Source organism: Heptranchias perlo, chromosome 7 (assembly GCF_035084215.1).
Source record: "Heptranchias perlo isolate sHepPer1 chromosome 7, sHepPer1.hap1, whole genome shotgun sequence".
NCBI classification, from domain to species: Eukaryota; Metazoa; Chordata; class Chondrichthyes; order Hexanchiformes; family Hexanchidae; genus Heptranchias; species Heptranchias perlo.
Window position 1 is genome coordinate 3,096,214 of NC_090331.1, and position 18,508 is coordinate 3,114,721.

Below are 18,508 nucleotides of genomic sequence, written 5' to 3' on the forward strand. Positions count from 1 at the left end.
TGTTACACAAGATAAGGGCTGATGGGTTGGGGGTAATATATTATCATGGATTGAGAATTGGTTAAAGGACAGAAAGTAGGAATAAACGGGTCATTTTCAGGTTGGCAGGCTGTGACTAGTGGGGTGTCACAAGGATCAGTGCTTGGGCCTCAGCTATTTACAATCTATATTAATGACTTAAATAAATGGACCGAGTGTAATGTATCCAAGTTTGCTGAGGATACAAAGCTAAGTGGGAAAGTAAGCTGTGAGGAGGACACAAAGAGTCTGCAAAGGGACGTAGACAGGTTAAGTGAGCGGGTTTGGGAGGTGCTGTCGAAGAAGCCTTGGCGAGTTGCTGCAGTGCATCCTGTGGATGGTACACACTGCAGCCACTGTGCACCGGTGGTGAAGGGAGTGAATGTTTAGGGTGGTGGATGGGGTGCCAATCAAGCGGGCTGCTTTGTCCTGGATGGTGTCGAGCTTCTTGAGTGTTGTTGGAGCTGCACTCATCCAGGTAAGTGGAGAGTATTCCATCACACTCCTGACTTGTGCCTTATAGATGATGGAAAGGCTTTGGGGAGTCAGGAGGTGAGTCACTCGCCGCAGAATACCCAGCCTCTGACCTGCTCTTGTAGCCACAGTATTTATGTGGCTGGTCCAGTTAAGTTTCTGGTCAATGGCGACCCCCAGGATGTTGATGGTGGGGGATTCGGCGATGGTAATGCTGTTGAATGTCAAGGCGAGGTGGTTAGACTCTCTCTTGTTCGAGATGGTCATTGCCTGGCACTTATCTGGTGCAAATGTTGCTTCCCACTTATCAGCCCAATCCTGGATGTTGTCCAGGTCTTGCTGCATGTGGGCTCAGACTGCTTCATTATCTGAGGGGTTGTAAATGGAACTGAACACTGTGCAATCATCAGCGAAAATCCCCATTTCTGACCGTATGATGGAGGGAAGATCATTGATAAAGCAGCTGAAGATGGTTGCCCTGAGGAACTCCTGCAGCAATGTGGGGAAAAGTGAGGTTATTCACTTTGGTAGGAAAAATAGAAAAACGTATTATTTCTTAAATGGTGAGAAACTATTAAATGTTGGTGTTCAGAGAGATTTGGGTCCTTGTACACGAAACACAGAAAGCTAGCATGCAGGTGCGGCAAGCAATTAGAAAGGCAAATGGTACACTGGCCTTTATTGCAAGGGGATTGGAGTCCATGAGTAAGGAAGTCTTGCTATAATTGTACAGACCTAACCTGGAGTACTGTGTACAGTTTTGGTCTCCTTATCTAAGGAAGGATATACTTACCTTAGAGGCGGTGCAACGAAGGTTCACTAGATTAATTCCTGGGATGAGAGGATCGTCCTATGAGGAGAGATTGAGTGAAATCGGCCTATGTTCTCTGGAGTTTAGAAGAATGAGAGATGATCTAATTGAAACAAATAAGATTCTGAAGGGGCTTGACAGGGTAGATGCTGAGAGGTTGTTTCCCCTGGCTGGAGATTCTAGAACTAGGGGACATAGTCTCAGGATAAGGGGTCGGCCTTTAAGACTGAGATGAGGAGGAATTTCTTCACTCAGAGGGTTGTGAATCTTTGAAATTCTCTACCCCAGAGGGCTGTGGATGCTGAGTCATTGAGTATATTCAAGACTGAGACCAATAGATTTCTGGACTCTGAGGGAATCAATGGATATGGGGATTGGGTGGGAAAGTGGAGTTGGGGTCGAAGATCAGCCATGATCTGATTGAATGGCGGAGCAGGCTCCAGGGGCCGTATGGCCTACTCCTGCTCCTAATTCTTATGGGTTCTTACAGGCCCAAGCTTAAACTAAAATCGCACCAATCACATGCATCTGGTCTTCAAACAGCAAAGAACAGAGAAATCCATCAACATCACGTGCCTATCTGCGTAAGATGATGCAGGTGTGAGCCAACCTGGTGAGAACGTGATCCACTCAATAATTCCTTTTGATTCTTCCGTATCTATTGAATATTGCTGCTGATAGGAAGATAGGAACAGGAGTCGGCCATTCGACCCCTCTAGCCTGTTCTGCCATTCAATTACATCATGGTTGATCTGTAACTCAACTCCATTTTTACCCACCTTTGCTCCATCTCCCTTGACACCCTTACCCAACAAAAATCTATCGATCTCAGTCCTGAACATTTCAATTGTCCTCCAGCATCCCCAGCAGATTTCTGCTGCCTTTTGTGTGAGAAGGTGCTTCCTGATTTTATTCCTGAATGGCCTCGCTCTAATTTTCATTCATCTGGTTCCCATAGAATTCATTACTTTCTCATTATTGATGTGTTGGCGAGGGATTGGTGGGAGGGGGAGAGGAGCTTGTGGAGAAAGTGGGAGAATCACAACAATAACTCAACTAAACTCCGAACTAATTCCCAATCTTAGGTCACCTGGCAATCATGGCCTGGCGACTCACTGCATACAATGACCGATTAACAACAAGAGGCCCAGCAAGAGTTCCAGTCAGTTAAAGGAAGCTGAACATATTATTGTCTTGTTTATTGAAGGGAGGGATGTTCAGGCATTCAGTGTCCGATCAAACACTCCCACAACACGGGTTCGATACAGTGTAAAGCTCCCTCTGCACTGTCCCATCAAACACTCCCAGGGCAGGTACAGTATGGGTTAGATACAGAGTAAAGCTCCCTCCACACTGTCCCATCAAACACTCCCAGGGCAGGTACAGCACGGGTTAGATACAGAGTAAAGCTCCCTCTACACTGTCCCATCAAACACTCCCAGGGCAGGTACAGCACGGGTTAGATACAGAGTAAAGCTCCCTCTACACTGTCCCATTCAAACACTCCCAGGGCAGGTACAGCACGGGTTAGATACAGAGTAAAGCTCCCTCTACACTGTCCCATCAAACACTCCCAGGTTGAATGAGGTATTAGTGACACAATCAGGGAATAATCTAAAAAATAGTTTATTTCAGTGAGCGTTATTCCAAAAACATCCCAAAGTCAGTGAGTTGAGGGACTACTTTCTTTGCCAGTGTGAGATTACAGGAAGTAAATAGGAAAGTGCTAGAATTAGTACCGGGATCACTTCAAAGCACGGAGTCGGGTCGAGCCAACCCTTGGAACTTGTTTCCATGTGAAGAGATGGATCAAAAACCAGACAGACACTCAAAGGATCCTTACAGTCAAAAGAGACAGCAGTTCAAAGGTCAGGCAGCGGAACGGGTTCAGTGTATGGCTTGGTCTTTGATGGATTCCCCTCCAGGCTATGTTTCGGCACTTTGCTTGCTTTAAGTGTTGCAATGTGTTCCGTTACATCTTTCAACAGTCCAAACAAGGATTGAGTTTCAGGCCTGTCAAATGCCCAGCACAAATGGAATCCTCCCCTTCGCCCCCAAATTTCCCCATCCTCTTCTGAAGGTGTTGGTTCTTGCTGGTGTCCAACAGGCCCTTCAGTACCTCAACCAACGGTCAGTGTTCGTGACTGGGCTTCAGCAGAGAGGCTTAGAATTTCCGATCGATCGGAGCTTGTTAACAGCACGTTAAGTCAGCCATCCTAAACGGGTTAGTGCCGGCATTGAAGTGGTGCCAAGGAAGAGGCTTCAGTGTCAACAGGCTATTCAACTACAGGGAGGCATCACACCCAAGCCCAATCCGGTCCTCACTTGATGTCCACACACTTGCACTAGGTAGTGATTGGGGTTAGAAACCCTAGCTTGCCTCAAGACACTGAGACCAATGGGCGAGCCGAAGATCAGCGGATTTACCCTACAGAGGTCGAGTGTCAAGCAGAGAAACACAGGTAGGGACAGAGGAAGAGAGAAGGAAGGTAAGAGGGAGATAAAGAAAAGGGAAGACAAAGACAGACACAGAAAGATAGACGGAGGGCCTGTTTGAAAGGTGATTCAGTGCAGTCGCAACACCTTGCAGACAGCTACAACCCATCAGTGAGGGCGTTCTGGGGCAGATTGGCGGGTCTCCCACTGACCAGCGAACAACGGGCCCAATGCAGAGAGGGGCGAGACGAAAATTTTGTTTTGAGACTATTAAAAAGATTGAGATAGGGTTTAACTCACCAGAGTCGGGCATGGTTTCCAAACACATCGGACTGCCCTCAGTAAATGCCTGCTGTTCACCAATCTCGGGACCGCGATTTACCACCAGACACAGCGGCGTGAGTTGGGCTGTGCACTCGTACAGTGCCTTCACGTCCCACTCCCACACCAGTGGAACTTCACTCACAGGGGTCCACACCACAGAACTGACTGCACGGAGATGTAAACACTGGGCCAGGCATTACAGGCTCTCTCTCCCTTATCTTAACTACGTGCCCCTGCGGGCTTGGTTGGGCATACTTTACATTCCGTCTCTCATGTTTGCTGAAACGTGCCCAAGATATTCCTGCTTACATCTGTACTTTGTACATTGTTATTTACTTTAATATATTATCATAAATAGGACTCATAGATGGACAAAAATGCACGTCCACTATATTTAAAGAATCCCAATGGACCAAACCCCTTCCCATTCACTCCCATTGCACAGAATCCCAATGGAATAAACCCCTTCCCATTCACTCCCATTGTACAGAATCCCAATGGAATAAACCCCTTCCCATTCACTCCCATTGTACAGAATCCCAATGGAATAAACCCCTTCCCATTTACTCCCATTGTACAGAATCCCAATGGAATAAACCCCTTCCCATTCACTCCCATTGTACAGAATCCCAATGGAATAAACCCCTTCCCATTCACTCCCATTGTACAGAATCCCAATGGAATAAACCCCTTCCCATTCACTCTCATTGTACAGAATCCCAATGGAATAAACCCCTTCCCATTCACTCTCATTGTACAGAATCCCCAATTTCTGGTATAGAATTTCCCCAATCACTCAGGGTTTAAAAGCTGCCCTGGTCACTTGGTTTGTTGAATTCACTGCCTGCTCTCTCACGGTGCATCACTTTGACCAGTTAATCTAATCAGTCTGCTGTAGAGTCTGTGTCTGTGCCAACTGTTTCCTGTTAAAGTTTACACTGAGTCATTGGGTGACTGATTGAGGGGCTGCCCCTGGACCGGCATCACTAACGGGCTAGTTTTAACCTTCCGCGTTCTCCCCTTCTGCCTTCCTGAAGGTGCTTCCTCACTGCAGGGACCGGCAGCCTCAACATAGGCAATGAGGATAACTGACGGTGCAAGGCTTCGCAGCTCAGCCCAAAAGGATTCTCGTGGCAATTCCTCCGTCTGAGCATAAATATTCTGCAGCGTTTGTCACTGGAGAGTGTCACAATCAGCCACTCTGCCTGGTTTTGCCACATTATAACCCAAAGGCACTCACACCAACTGTAGCCACAAATCAGTCCGCTCGATCGGCAGCCCATCCACTGGCTTAAACACCCACTCCCTCCCCCGCCTTAAACACCCACTCCCTCCCCCGCCTTAAACACCCACTCCCTCCCCCACCTTAAACACCCACTCCCTCCCCCACCTTAAACACCCACTCCCTCCCCCACCTTAAACACCCACTCCCTCCCCCACCTTAAACACCCACTCCCTCCCCCGTCTTAAATACCCACTCCCTCCCCCACCTTAAACACCAACTCCCACCCCCACCTTAAACACCCACTCCCTCCCCCACCTTAAACACCCGCTCCCTCCCCCACCTTAAACACCCACTCCCTCCCCCACCTTAAACACCCACTCCCTCCCCCACCTTAAACACCCACACCCTCCCCCACCTTAAACACCCGCTCCCTCCCCCACCTTAAACACCCGCTCCCTCCCCCACCTTAAACACCAACTCCCTCCCCCGCCTTAAACACCCACTCCCTCCCCCATCTTAAACACTCACTCCCTCCCCCATCTTAAACACCCACTCCCTCCCCCATCTTAAACACCCACTCCCTCCCCCATCTTAAACACCCACTCCCTCCCCCACCTTAAACAACCACTCCCTCCCCCACCTTAAACATCCACTCCCTCCCCCACCTTAAACACCCGCTCCCTCCCCCACCTTAAACACCCACTCCCTCCCCCACCTTAAACACCCACTCCCTCCCCCGTCTTAAACACCCACTCCCTCCCCCACCTTAAACACCCACTCCCTCCCCCACCTTAAACACCCACTCCCTCCCCCACCTTAAACACCCGCTCCCTCCCCCACCCTAAACACCCGCTCCCTCCCCAACCTTGAACACCCACTCCCTCCCCCATCTTAAACACTCACTGCCTCCCCCACCTTAAACACCCACTCCCTCCCCCACCTTAAACACCCACTCCCTCCCCCACCTTAAACACCCGCTCCCTCCCCCACCTTAAACACCCACTCCCTCCCCCATCTTAAACACCCACTCCCTCCCCCGTCTTAAACACCCACTCCCTCCCCTACCTTAAACACCCACTCCCTCCCCCACCTTAAACGCCCACTCCCTCCCCCATCTTAAACACCCACTCCCTCCCCCATCTTAAACACCCACTCCCTCCCCCACCTTAAACACCCACTCCCTCCCCCACCTTAAACACCCACTCCCTCCCCCACCTTAAACACCCCCTCCTTCCCCCATCTTAAACACCCACTCCCTCCCTGTCTTAAACACCCACTCCCTCCCCCACCTTAAACACCCACTCCCTCCCCCACCTTAAACACCCACTCCCTCCCCCACCTTAAACACCCACTCCCTCCCCCACCTTAAACACCCCCTCCTTCCCCCATCTTAAACACCCACTCCCTCCCTGTCTTAAACACCCACTCCCTCCCCCACCTTAAACACCCACTCCCTCCCCCACCTTAAACACCCACTCCCTCCCCCACCTTAAACACCCGCTCCCTCCCCCACCTTAAACACCCGCTCCCTCCCCCACCTTAAACATTCACTCCCTCCCCCATCGGCGCACTGTGGCTGCAGTGTGTACCATCCACAGGATGCACTGCAGCAACTCCCCAAGGCTTCTTCGACAGCACCTCCCAAACCCGCGACCTCTACCACCTAGAGGGACAAGAGCAGCAGGTACATGGGAACAACACCACCTGCACGTTCCCCTCCAAGTCACACACCATCCCGACTTGGAAATATATCGCCGTTCCTTCATCGTCGCTGGGTCAAAATCCTGGAACTCCCTTCCTAACAGCACTGTGGGAGAACCTTCACCACACGGACTGCAGCGATTCAAGAAGGCGGCTCACCACCACCTTCTCAAGGGCAATTAGGGATGGGCAATAAATGCCGGCCTCACCAGCGACACCCACATCCCGAGGATGAATAATAAAAAATAAAGCCCCATCCCCACTGACTAAGATGAGATCAAGACCCAGACTTGGGGCATTCCTCATTTGTACGGCACTGAATGGCGAGCTTATCTTTACGTCACTGGAAGAACTAACTAGAAACTTCAACAAGATGTAACCAAGAATGATCAGGCACTAGAAATATACAACAACGAGTGTCCCCTCTCACTAATCAAAGAAGGTTACCATCTTGAGAAAAGGAGTCTGAGTCTGAGGAACAAATCCAGATCAATTATCTTTAACCTCTCCGATGATAAATGGAGAGAGTGCTTGAACCACACTAAGCAGAAGGTCCAAGGTTCCATTAAGCCGGAAAGTTCAGGGTATTGTACATGGGAAATTGGGAATTCTATACATTGGCAGCGAATAGGAACGAATTTGATCCATTAGGATCCAATAAAAATGGAATGAATGGGAAGGGGTTTGGTCCATTGGGATTCTGTACAATGAGAGTGAATGGAAAGGGGTTTGGTCCATTGGGATTCTGTACAATGAGAGTGAATGGAAAGGGGTTTGGTCCATTGGGATTCTGTACAATGAGAGTTAATAGGAAGGGGTTTGGTCCATTGGGATTCTGTACAATGAGAGTGAATGGGAAGGGGTTTGGTCCATTGGGATTCTGTACAATGAGAGTGAATGGGAAGGGGTTTGGTCCATTGGGATTCTGTACAATGTGAGTGAATGGGAAGGGGTTTGGTCCATTGGGATTCTGTACAATGGGAGTGAATGGGAAGGGGTTTGGTCCATTGGGATTCTGTACAATGAGAGTGAATGGAAAGGGGTTTGGTCCATTGGGATTCTGTACAATGAGAGTTAATGGGAAGGGGTTTGGTCCATTGGGATTCTGTACAGTGAGAGTGAATGGGAAGGGGTTTGGTCCATTGGGATTCTGTACAATGAGAGTGAATGGGAAGGGGTTTGGTCCATTGGGATTCTGTACAATGAGAGTGAATGGGAAGGGGTTTGGTCCATTGGGATTCTGTACAATGGGAGTGAATGGGAAGGGGTTTGGTCCATTGGGATTCTGTACAATGAGAGTGAATGGGAAGGGGTTTGGTCCATTGGGATTCTGTACAATGGGAGTGAATGGGAAGGGGTTTGGTCCATTGGGACTCTGTACAATGGGAGTGAATGGGAAGGGGTTTGGTCCATTGGGATTCTGTACAATGAGAGTGAATGGAAAGGGGTTTGGTCCATTGGGATTCTGTACAATGAGAGTGAATGGGAAGGGGTTTGGTCCATTGGGATTCTGTACAATGAGAGTGAATGGGAAGGGGTTTGGTCCATTGGGATTCTGTACAATGAGAGTGAATGGGAAGGGGTTTGGTCCATTGGGATTCTGTACAATGAGAGTGAATGGGAAGGGGTTTGGTCCATTGGGATTCTGTACAATGAGAGTGAATGGAAAGGGGTTTGGTCCATTGGGACTCTGTACAATGGGAGTGAATGGGAAGGGGTTTGGTCCATTGGGATTCTGTACAATGAGAGTGAATGGGAAGGGGTGACCAAACTGCTAGTTATATTATTCGGTGGTAAGGTTGTGTACACTGGGATGTGGGACGAGGAAGAAGGATACTCCTTACCTCCGGTTTGAATTCCTGGAGCGTCCCCAATGGCTCAATAAAAAAATGCAGCACCTGGTGAGGGACCGAGGTAGGTGGGAGAGGGACGTCTCACTGAAGGTCCATTGCATGCATCTATCAGAGGGAACATCCAGCCCCGCAGCCTGTAAAGGGTTTTGGTTTCAGAGGTTCTGGCTGCAATCCAGTAATTCACCCAAGTGACCATTGTTCAAGTGTGAGCCTAGACAGTCAGCACCTTTTTTTTTATTCGTTCATGGGATGTGGGCATCGCTGACAAGGCCAGCGTTTATTGCCCATCCCTAATTGCCCTTGACAAGGTGGTGGTGAGTCGCCTTCTTGAACCGCTGCAGTCCGTGTGGTGAAGGTTCTCCCACCTGGAAGGGCGTTCAACAATGGTGGCATTAAAGCCATGCCCAATATCTGAATGCACACATTTTCCAGCAGGGGTCGCTGGATAGGGGTCAGGAGCAGAAACCTTGCCTGTCAACCAAGGGCACTGAGGCCAATTGTGTCACACTGAATGGTGCGCTGACTGAAACCAGCTAACTGCGTGTAGACCGGGGGGTGGAACCTCTGGCCTTCTGGTGAAAATGGCTCAGCTACTCATAGGATAATCTCACTGAGCAAAAGGAGAAGGGAGGGGGGTGAATCATTCCCATTTAAAATTCTCTTACCATTGATTTAGCTACACTTGGGGGATTGGAGACACGATCTTTGCACCAAATCTCTCTCCAGCTATTTTTAGTGCACTGGTTAGCATGATCAAGTCCTGTTCCTCTCTACATTCCTTAACAGGCTCCTTAACTCATTTATATTCTTTGTAGATTTTTCTGGATGTGCTCAGACCCGATCTCCTTTTATCAGAGTCAGGGATCTTAATATTGGGGAATAGTGAGTTACCATTTCAGGCATCCAGTGTCAGCACCAAACACTCCCAGCTCAGGTACAGCGTGGGTTAGAAGCATCGAGTTACATCGAGTCTACAGCACAGGAACAGGCCTTTCGGCCCAACAGGTCTATGCTGGCATTTTTGCTCCACACGAGCCTCCTCCCACCCCTCTTCATCTCACCCAATCAGCATATCCTTCTATTCCTTTCTCCCTCATGTGTTTATCGAGCTTCTCATTAAATACATCTATGCTATTCGCCTCAACTACTCCTTGTGGGAGCGAGTTCCACATTCTCACCACTCTCGGGGTAAAGAAGTTTCTCCTGAATTTCCTATTGGATTTATTAGTGACTATTTTATATTTATAGCCTCTAGTTCTGGTCTGCCCCACAAGTGGAAACATTTTCTCTACGTTTACCCTATCAAACCCTTTCATAAACTTAAAGAGCTCTATCACCCCTCAGTCTTCTCTTTTCTAGAGAAAGGAGCCCCAGCCTGTTCAGCCTTTCCTGATAGGTATAATCTCATGTTCCGGTATCATCATAGTGATTCTTTTTTGCACCTTCTCCAGTGCCTCTATATCCATTATATAATATGGAGACCAGAACTGTTCACAATATTCCAAGTGTGGTCTAACCAAGGTTCTATAAAAGTTTAACACGACTTCTCTGCTTTTCAATTCTATCCCTCTAGAAATGAACCCCAGTGCTTGTCTTTTTTATGGCCTTATTAACCTGTGTCGCTACTTTTAGTGATTTGTGTATCTGTTCCCCCAGATCCCTCTGCTCCTCGACCCCATTCAGACTCTTATTATCCAAGCAGTGTGTGGCCTCCTTATTCTTCCAAACAAAATGCTCCACCTCACACTTATCTATATTGAAATTAATTTGCGAATTACACGCCCTTTCTGCAAGTTTATTACTAAACTCTTGCAATTTGATGCATTTTTCCTTTATATTAACTACACCCCCCAATTTGGTGTCGTCCGCAAATTTTGAAATTGTATTTCCGATTCCCAAGTCCAAATTGTTAATATAAATTGTGAACAGCAGTGGTCCCAGCTCCGATCCCTGTGGAACACCACTTCCCACCTTTTGCCAGTCTGTGTAACTTCCTTTAACCCCTACTCTCTGTTTCCTGTTTTGTAACCAGCTTGCTATCCATTCTGCTACCTGTCCCCTGAGTCCTCATGCTCTGACCTTAGCCTGAGTCTACATTGTGGTACCTTAGTGAATGCAGATTAAAACTCCCTCTATACTGTCCCATCAAACACTCCCAGGGCAGGTACAGCACAGGTTAGATACAGAGTAAAGCTCCCTCTACACTGTCCCATCAAACACTCCCAGGGCAGGTACAGCACGGGTTAGATACAGAGTAAAGCTCCCTCTACACTGTCCCATCAAACACTCCCAGGGCAGGTACAGCACGGGTTAGATACAGAGTAAAGCTCCCTCTACACTGTCCCATCAAACACTCCCAGGGCAGGTACAGCACGGGTTAGATACAGAGTAAAGCTCCCTCTACACTGTCCCATCAAACACTCCAAGGGCAGGTACAGCACGGGTTAGATACAGAGTAAAGCTCCCTCTACACTGTCCCATCAATATCTGAGGCCCAGTCTCTGAAAAATGGCCCCTGCTGAATCAATGTAACATTTTTTCATTTACATACGAACATATGAATTAAGAGCAGGAGTAGGCCATTCGGCCCCTCGAGCCTGCTCTGACATTTGATAAGATCATGGCTGATCTGATTGCGACCTCAACCCTACTTTCCCGTCTACGTACTTCCACCTTCATTATCCTCTGGCCTCTCTGAGTGGGACTCTTAAATTAGGAGCAGTTTTGTGCTTTGGGCTCACGCCTGAAACTCCCTTCATGTCGGATCCTTACAGGCGTCAGGATGAGGAGGCCGTCATGCTCTCCATCTGGGCTGGATTTGAACCCTGCTCTCAGAGGTGAAAGGTTAGCATCTGACCCAATTCCTTGAGCTGGTTCCTTCATATCTGGGTCATACACCATTTGCAGCAGAGTGCGTGTGGGTAGATTCCTGAGCCTCCCAATCTCCCCCTCCCGCTTGGTCAATGGTATTCTGAAACCATGCATGATTAGCCCAGAACGGAGGCCAGTCCCCTTTTGCTGCAATTGCCCCTCCATGTGGGGGTGGGAGGAACAGGTGGATGGACTGGGCGGGGCAGGGAGTGGGGACACGTGACCGAGCTCCTTCCTGTAGCTCCGAGAAGTGGATTGTGTGGCTGGTGAGCCCAGGATCCGGTCCGAAGCCCACCGTTACACCAGGGAAGCCTTGGTACGAGCTGAGCAACGTGGGGGGGGGGGGTGGGTGGGGAACGACGCGCTCTGTCCAGTGACAGATCGCTGTTAATGAAGCTGCCTCTCAATTTCAGCAGCCCAATGTGGGACAGTGGCACTGAGAACCAAAATCTCTGTGCAGGCAGCATAGAAGCTGCAGAGGTACTGCCCGCACACCTCTATGGTGCCTGTCCTGCATCAACCGACCCTGTTAATTTCACTTCACTTCTGATTAACAGATCTGACAGTCGCCATGAAATAAATTCAGAACAGGAGTCACTGCCTCCTACCTCAGTCCCAGTCAGCAGGTACAGAGAGTTCTCCGTCTGTGCATTCTGAGCCAGCCTCCCTCCGAACTGTCTCTGCTCGGCTGCAGACTCTCACACCAGGATTACTGTAAGTGAGCAGCGAACTGGCACCCAGAGAGAGATTTAACAACAAAGCACTATATATGGGTATGAGTGGAGCAAGGGTGAGACGACAAGGGGAGCGACAGAGAGATAGTGTCAGGGAGAGAAATGTAGTGAGAGAGAGAGAAATAGAAACAGAGAGATGGGGTTGATTTTAACCCCCACGACAGGTGGGAGAGGGTTGGGGAGTAAAAATTAAAAACCGTGTAACACGACCCCAACCCGGTGCGTAATCGCCTGCCGCCATTTTTATGGCGCCGGGTTGCCGAAGCTTTTCTGTGACTCTCAAGAGACAGGGGAGGGAAACCTCATTATAATATTTAAATCAAGCTCCCACCGTGCAGTTGGGATCTGATTTAAATATAACGCTGGCCGGCCGGGTTTTCCAGCGATCAGGAAGCCCGACAGTGAGACGGAGAGGGAAGCAGCCGCATCCTGTGAGGCAGGAGGAGCAGGAGTGCAAACCTTCTACAATCACAGTCTCTCCTCACTGCTGTGATCAGCCGACCCGCCCCCCACCCTCCAAACCCCCGACCCCACCTCCTGCCCCGCGATCTACCCGTCCCCCCACCCTCCAAACCCCCGACCCCACCTCCTGCCCCGCGATCTACCCGCCCCCCACCCTCCAAACCCCCGACCCCACCTCCTGCCCCGCGATCTACCAACCCCCACCCTCCAAACCCCCGACCCCACCTCCTGCCCCGCGATCTACCCATCCTCCAACCTCCAAACCCCCGACCCCACCTCCTGCCCCGCGATCTACCGGCCCCCACCCTCCAAATCCCTGAATCCACCCCCTCCCCCGCGATCTACCAACCCCCACCCTCCAAACCCCTGACCCCACCCTCCAAACCCCCGACCCCACCTCCTCCCCCGCGATCTACCGGCCCCCACCCTCCAAACCCCCGACCCCACCTCCTCCCCCGCGATCTACCGACCCCCACCTTCTGAACCCGTAATCTGCCAACGCCCCCCCACTTCAGCCCCCTCAGCCTGCCGATGCCACCATCTGCCCCCTCTATGTGCCGATCCCCCCTTCTGCCCTGCGATCTGCCGACCCCCACCTTATTCCCCCTGATCTTTGCCGATTTCCGGGTACCGTCCCCAAGGGTCCACTGCAGGATTTCCGGACCGGCCAGCCTTCAATCTGTCTAGTTGACAGGCGGGAAACTGAATTAAAAAATTATAATGAGGCCGTGCCATTAAATTCGGCCGGACCTCTCGGTGCCTCTCGGATTTCCGGGAGCACCCAGCAGATATGTACCCCCGCTCCCTCAACACCACCCCATAAATATCGCAGTCATAGTGTCAGGGAGAAACACAGTGACAGATAGATGGACAAAACAAGGATGAAATCAGAGAGAGAGAAAGAGGGAATCAGCAACAAAAAACAGAAAAAGAGGAAAATAGACAGTGTGAGAAACAGTCCGAAAAATGTACAGAGACAAAGAGAGAGATTCAGAATCAGAAAGAGGCAGAGAGAGAAGAAAAACAGAGGAGTGATAGGGAAAGACTGAGAACCCAGACCCCAGTGAGAGTCAGTGTCTGTGGAACTGTACCCCAGTGAGTGCCAGTGTCTGTGGAACTGTACCCCAGTGAGAGTCAGTGTCTGTGGAACTGTACCCCAGTGAGAGTCAGTGTCTGTGGAACTGTACCCCAGTGAGAATCAGTGTGTGTGGAACTGTAACCCAGTGAGAATCAGTGTGTGTGGAACTGTACCTCAGTGAGAGTCAGTGTCTGTGGAACTGTACCCCAGTGAGAGTTAGTGTCTGTGGAACTGTACCCCAGTGAGAATCAGTGTGTGTGGAACTGTACCTCAGTGAGAGTCAGTGTCTGTGGAACTGTACCCCAGTGAGAGTCAGTGTCTGTGGAACTGTACCCCAGTGAGAGTCAGTGTCTGTGGAACTGTACCCCAGTGAGAGTCAGTGTCTGTGGAACTGTACCCCAGTGAGAGTCAGTGTGTGTGGAACTGTACCCCAGTGAGAGTCAGTGCCTGTGGAACTGTACCCCAGTGAGAGTCAGTGTGTGGAACTGTACCTCAGTGAGAGTCAGTGTGTGTGGAACTGTACCCCAGTGAGAGTCAGTGTCTGTGGAACTGTACCCCAGTGAGAGTCAGTGTCTGTGGAACTGTACCTCAGTGAGAGTCAGTGTGTGGAACTGTACCTCAGTGAGAGTCAGTGTGTGTGGAACTGTACCTCAGTGAGAGTCAGTGTGTGGAACTGTACCCCAGTGAGAGTCAGTGTCTGTGGAACTGTACCCCAGTGAGAGTCAGTGTCTGTGGAACTGTACCCCAGTGAGAGTCAGTGTCTGTGGAACTGTACCCCAGTGAGAGTCAGTGTGTGTGGAACTGTACCCCAGTGAGAGTCAGTGCCTGTGGAACTGTACCCCAGTGAGAGTCAGTGTGTGGAACTGTACCTCAGTGAGAGTCAGTGTGTGTGGAACTGTACCCCAGTGAGAGTCAGTGTCTGTGGAACTGTACCCCAGTGAGAGTCAGTGTCTGTGGAACTGTACCCCAGTGAGAGTCAGTGTCTGTGGAACTGTACCTCAGTGAGAGTCAGTGTGTGGAACTGTACCTCAGTGAGAGTCAGTGTGTGTGGAACTGTACCCCAGTGAGAGTCAGTGTCTGTGGAACTGTCCCCCGGTGAGAGTCAGTGTCTGTGGAACTGTCCCCCGGTGAGAGTCAGTGTCTGTGGAACTGTCCCCCAGTGAGAGTCAGTGTCTGTGAAGTTCTATGGTTGAAAACAATGGAAGTTTTAGCAGTGAATTCCTTGACCCAACTTTGAGTACTGCCTGAATTTGTCCCAACATGTCCTTGCAGTGTTTGCAAGCAGACAGCAGCTTCCATGACGAGTGACGTGATATTGTCATCGTGTCACCAATGATGTCTGCTGCTGTCCTGTTCTTTACACTGAAGCAAAATTTCCGCGGTGATGGAGACACAAGGAGCTCGCTGCCCGACCTATAGCATAGGATCCCACTTCCAGGTTTCTCGGGCCTGAACTTTCTCCCTGTCCGCAACATTGCAGCCACGCATCAGCCCCGGCTCACTGACCGGACAGTGCGACACACACGTCGTAAACTGTCAGAACATAAGAAATAGGAGCAGGAGTAGGCCATTCGGCCCCTCGATCCTGCTCCGCCATTCAATCAGATCATGGCTGATCTTCGAACTCAACTCCACTTTCCCGCCCGATCCCCATATCCCTTGATTCCTCGAGAGTCCAAAAATCTATCGATCTCAGCCTTGAACATATTCAATGACTCAGCATCCATATCCCGCTGGGGCAGGGAATTTCAAAGATTCACAACCCTCTGAGTGAAGAAATTCCTCCTCATCTCCGTCCTAAATGGCCGACCCCTTATCCTGAGACTATGCCCCCTAGTTCTAGACTCTCCAGCCAGGGGAAACAGCCTCTCAGCATCTACCCTGTCAAGCCCTCTAAGAATCTTATATGTTTCAATGAGATCACTTCTCATTCTTCTAAACTCTGGAGAATATCGGCCCATTCTACTCAATCTCCTTCGATGAGGGCAGGGGCTGAAACGCTTCTGCTGACAAACACGCCCAATCACGCCTTTCATCACGTACACCTTCGATTCTCACAGGCGCCGTGGCATCACACCATTCGGGCGTGACCCAACACCGTCTGGGCAGTCTGGGCACCGTCTGGGCACTCCTGCTCCCACCCCCATTCCTTTCCCCCCCGTCTCAGAGATATGACAGAAACAAGGTGGATTAACAATAAGCAGACAGAAGTGCAGTGCAAAAATCGGTGTGAGAGCACACTGCCAAGTGAAGCATCATTCCCACACCAGGCAGGGATATTGTGCAGTATCCTGCTCTCAAAATCTTTTCCGGTGATTGCGTCTTTTCTAATTCCTCTCGCGAAGGTGTCGATTGTCGACGGATCCCGCCGCTGCTGACCGCTCACTTGCACTTGCTCCAAGCGGCCATTCTCCATGTGTGAGCCTATACAGTGAGGACATTCTACCATGGGAATCATCACAGCCGAGCCTGAACCCGGCCTTACCCAACATCTGTGCACGTGTACATTTTCTAGCGAGAGTCACTGGATAGCGATCAGGAGCAGGAACCCTTGTTGATTTCTTTTCCTCCCTCTCCTTAGCCCAGGTGCATTGCGGTCAAGTGTAGTCCCTACCTGCTGCAGATGTGAAATCAGGAACCTCAGCACAGACCACACACCTGCTATGAAAGCTCCTAACCAGTCAATGACAAGTCGTGTCAACTTATCTCTATTCAATACTCATTTCTCTCCACCCGACCCACATCATGACTTTCTATAAAGCTTTTAATGTAGAAAAGAAATTCCAGGCACTTCACAAAGAATGAGATATTAGGACAGGTGACCAAAAACTTGGGCAAAGAAGTAGGTTTCAAAGAAGGTCTTAATGGAGGGGAGAGAGGCGGAGAAGATTCGGGAGGGAGTTCCAGAGTTTAGGGCCTAGGCAGCTGAAGGCACGGCCATCAATGGTGGGAGGTGAAGGGAGGGAGTGGTTGGACAAGAGACCAGAGTCGGAGGAACAGAGAAGGAGACAATATCAAGAGTGAGAGCGCCCAGGGCGCAGTACGTGGCAGTCACCTCGAAAGCAAGAGTGAGCCTTAAGTCGTGGAAGCATCTGAGTCAGGAGGTGCAGGCTTCTAACGCGGCTCCAAACTCACGTCCAATGGGTGTGGTTGCCCCCCCCCTCATCATACAGGTTGTGGGAGCCCATACAACAATCCCGCTGTTTAAGACTAAACCCCCTATCGGCTGGTATAAAGATGATTACGGCCGTGGAAGGAGCGTTCGTGACACGGCCTGTCAGACTGAAAATCAGCCTGCGAATCCTTCCACTACTTCATATGATTCTCCAAGGGAAGAGTGTCACACACCGAGAAATATCAAAGTGCTTCCCAATACCGAGGGGTGGGGCAAAAGTACAGGGTTTCGTGTGAATTCGGGAGAGCAGGTTCAGATTTCAGTCCTGACTAAATTTATTTACATTCTTTCACTTCAATTAAATCCTAATCGTATCATTTTCCTGCGGCAGGAATTCCTCACATTCCTCGGGCCACAAACATCTTGAAACAGGATTACTTGAGTTCACCTTGCACCCCTGCTCTGTAACCGGACTGTTTAATAACTGCACGTAGCTCAGCAATCAATGCCCTCACACAATCCCAGTGCACGAGGAGGGGGCATGGGGGGTGTAGGCATCAATAATCCAACAAAGAGGGGGCAGATAATCCAGTACCGAGGGGGCAGATAATCCAATACTGAGGGGGCAGATAATCCAATACTGAGGGGGCAGATAATCCAGTACCGAGGGGGCAGATAATCCAGTACCGAGAGGGCAGATAATCCAATACTGAGGGGGCAGATAATCCAATACTGAGGGGGCAGATAATCCAATACTGAGGGGGCAGATAATCCAGTACTGAGGGGGCAGATAATCCAATACTGAGGGGGCAGATAATCCAATACTGAGGGGGCAGATAATCCAATACTGAGGGGACAGATAATCCAATACTGAGGGGGCAGATAATCCAATACTGAGGGGGCAGATAATCCAATACTGAGGGGGCAGATAATCCAGTACTGAGAGGGCAGATAATCCAGTACCGAGGGGGCAGATAATCCAGTACCGAGAGGGCAGATAATCCAATACTGAGGGGGCAGATAATCCAATACTGAGGGGGCAGATAATCCAATACTGAGGGGGCAGATAATCCAGTACTGAGGGGGCAGATAATCCAATACTGAGGGGGCAGATAATCCAATACTGAGGGGGCAGATAATCCAATACTGAGGGGGCAGATAATCCAATACTGAGGGGGCAGATAATCCAATACTGAGGGGGCAGATAATCCAATACTGAGGGGGCAGATAATCCAATACTGAGGGGGCAGATAATCCAATACTGAGGGGGCAGATAATCCAGTACTGAGGGGGCAAATAATCCAATACTGAGGGGGCGGATAATCTAATACTGAAGGGGCAGATAATCCAATACTGAGGGGGCAGATAATCCAGTACTGAGGTGGCAGATAATCCAATACTGAGGG

The 18,508-nt window shown here is 50.0% G+C and overlaps 1 protein-coding gene across 7 annotated transcripts in view; it reads right to left on the bottom strand.

Annotated features, from left to right (window-relative positions):
• tns1b (tensin 1b) overlaps nucleotides 1-18,508 on the bottom strand; it is a 611,533-nt gene that overhangs the window by 275,676 nt on the left and 317,349 nt on the right. The window contains exon 1 of one of the 7 annotated variants that reach the window (XM_067986947.1): nucleotides 4,040-4,076. The exons of the other annotated variants lie outside the window; for them this stretch is intronic. The gene's annotated coding sequence lies outside the window, so the exon portion shown is untranslated. Of the gene's footprint in view, nucleotides 1-4,039; nucleotides 4,077-18,508 lie in introns of those variants that run through there. 7 annotated transcript variants of the gene reach the window in all.